Below are 3,318 nucleotides of genomic sequence, written 5' to 3' on the forward strand. Positions count from 1 at the left end.
ACAACTGTAATAGAAGAATGAATAAAATATAATTTAATTTTTTTAATTATTAAAAAAGAAATAATCAGAAATATACACAAAGAGTCATGAATAAAGAGTTTAACCTCAGTGTTCTTAATATTAAAAAATAAGGCGACCCCAACGCTGGGAAAAGCAACCACCACATCGCCCGGAACAGTGAGACTCAGAGGGCGGGAGGACGGATCCCAGCTCCTAGCGGAATAACTGCAGGAATCCATCTTGGACCCCCGCCCCCACACAAAGCACCACAGCGTGGCTAAATAGGTTGCGGATAGCCACTGGTCGCTGGGTTGTGACGACAAAGGGCCACAGCGTGGCGAAAAAGGTTGCGTATTGCCGCCGGTCACTGGGTTGTGACGAGTACACAGACACTGCCCCCTATAGCCAGCCCAAGAAAGCAAAACGCATCTGTCAAAATGAGGCAGACAACTATAGACATCCCGGTGGCGCAGCTCACCAGGCAACAGATGAAGAATCTGACAGATGAACAAATAAGAAACCTGTCAGAGGCTCAGTTCAGGGCCATTGTTATCAGGTGGCTTACAGAATTAACAAAAGATCTGGAAAAAGATGAGAAAGAATTGAAAAACACTCATACTGAAAGGAACAAAACCTCATACGAGACAGATGGTGAGGAAATAAAATCCAGAGTTCAAATCAACAAACCAGAACATAGAGAAGGAACAAACAGTCAACCAGTGCAGAGAGAGGAAACAGGAAGCAAGGAAAATAATGAGAGGATCAGAAACCTCTGGGACAGCTATAAGAGATCGAATATACAGATTATCAGATTGCCAGAGGGCGAAGAAGAAGAACTAGAAATTGAAAAATTAAGCAGAACTTCCCAAACTTGGGGAAGGAAATAGATTTACAGGTCCAAGAAGCACAGAGAGTTCCAAAACAACTGGACCCAGGGAGAACCAGTCCAAGACACATTATAATCAAAATGTCAAAAGTTAAAGATAAAGAGAGAATCTTAAAAGCAGCAAGAGAGAAGGAAAGAATCATGTACAAAGGGGTCCCAATTAGACTATGAGCTGACTTCTCAAGGAGACCCTGCAGGCAAGTAGGGACTGGCAAGAAATATTCAAAGCAATGAAAATCCAAAACCTACAACCATGAATACTTTATCCAGCGAAGCTGTCATTCAGAATAGAAGGGCAGAGAAAGTGTTTCCAGGACAAAATAAAACTGAAAGAGTTCATTAGATCCAAACCATTGTTATATGAGATGTTAAAAGGACTGGTTTAGGAAAAGGAGGATCAAAACTATGAACACTAAAATGAAAACTTCATCACAAGAAACAACAGAAGCTAGGAAATTGAAGCAAAGGCAAACTAAATAGGCAATGAGAGTGGGAAAAGAACTATAGATATGGGGAGCATATTGGGGGGGAGGTCAGCAGGGAAGGGGAAGGGGGAGAGGGAGGGAGATAGTATAGGAATTAAGAAACATCGTAGGAGGGAATGGAATAGACAGAGAGAGGTTGAGAAGAACTATATGTACAACCAATGGACATGGACTAAAAGGGGGGGACAAGGGGAGGGAGGGGGCCATAGGGTGGAGGGGAGCAGAGGGAAGGAAAATTGGAACAAATGTAACACTGTAATCAATAAAACACATTTAAAAAAAATAGAATTCTACAAACATATCAATAGGAGGGCATAAAAACCATAGCCTCTGCGTACCCTATAGCCTCTACGGAGAGATCCTAAGCAGTGAAACCTTAGTGTTATGATGTACATACATGGAGAAAAGTATTAAACCATATTTAAGAATAAAAAAAGAAATTCTAGCCATGGAACATGTTTAAATAGTAAATTTATGTAATTGAATAAGTTGTATTCATTCAAAACTTTATTTTCAAAAACATTTAGTAATGTTGGAAAATTCCATATAATGTAATGCTTTTTAAAAAGCTATATAAAAAATCTCCCTATAGTAGAATCTCAATTTCGTAAATGCATATTTTGTGTATGCATAGAAAAAACAATGAAGAACACATGAACCAGAAAGACCTTCCCAGAAGGCTGTGGAACCAGGGCACATAGGACCCAGATCCCCAGGACAGAAAGTACAGGAGAGATCCATGACCCTCCAGGCTCAGGCTTGGGGGAACCACTCATGGTGGTAGCTATAAGGGGACCCCAAACAGGACAGTCCCAAGCCTTGCAACCCAGGACTCAGTGTCCTGATTCAGCCTGTGGCAGTGACACCCACCTCCCTGCACCCCCCTGCCATCGAACAAGCTCTATATGGGTTTATAGTCAGGAAAGACAAGACCATGCAGCAGTAGAAATTTGATTCTGAGATTCTGGGGTTGTTGCCTGTTGCTTGCTCCCATCTAGCAAAAGCAGGGACTTGCATAAGGTTGTCTCTCAGCACCAGAGGCTTCACTTAACTCTTGGGAAGGGCATGTCCCAGGCCTTCCTAGCATACACACTAACCCAGCTAGTCCCCTAAGCTAAGGGAAAGAGAAAGAAGCTAACACTGCTCAAGTCAAAACACATTAAGTACTGACTACACGCCAAGACACAGAGCTGTGCATTTAACGAAAGGGGGGTGATCTGTGTTAGTATGGGGGCTCTAAGGCAGGATTGCTTTCCTGGGAAGACCCTGGATGTTTCCCCTTCTCACTGTAAAATATCCCATGACTGCACGGTCCAACCTCAGTCCCCCAGGCCAGAGAGGGATTAAGTAGAAGCTAGCAGATCTCTGCCCAGATAATGTGATTTGTGGTTAAGACCATTATTTGCTGAGTATGTTTTTGATTAAATGATGAAAGGCTCTGTCCTTATTCAACTTTTCAGTACTTTCAACTTATTTGGATAGTTGAAGTGTTTGAAGTTTTTGGTTTGGTTCTATAACATGGCTTTAGTGCTATCAAACACCGTGGCTCCCCAGAAGAGGAGTTGGCTGCATTACTTTGGGTTGGTTTCCTCATCAGTACTTGCATCACTGCACAGGGGTAGCCAGGAAGCTAAGCTCTTTGCTAGTTTTCATGCTGCTTTTCCTGATGAAAATCTCTGATTTTCATCTCACACATGAGCTTATCTTTGCTGGCCCTGCTGGTTCTGTAAATTGCATGAGAAACAACTGCAAACTTTCCATTGCCAACCCCACCTCTGCACTGTGAAACAATTGTGTCAACCTGTCCTTTGAGTCTTTATCCTCAAAAAGTCTCTCTGTCATTTCCCAGCAGTGGCAGATGGCACAATCACACAGGAGAATTTAGGATAGTTCACTGGAGGATTTGTAGGCAAAGGGGACAAAGTTAAAGGAAATTAATAGGGGATA

The sequence above is a fragment of the Furipterus horrens genome, unplaced genomic scaffold, assembly GCF_987537825.1.
Source record: "Furipterus horrens unplaced genomic scaffold, mFurHor1.1.pri manual_scaffold_3, whole genome shotgun sequence".
NCBI lineage: Eukaryota > Metazoa > Chordata > Mammalia > Chiroptera > Furipteridae > Furipterus > Furipterus horrens.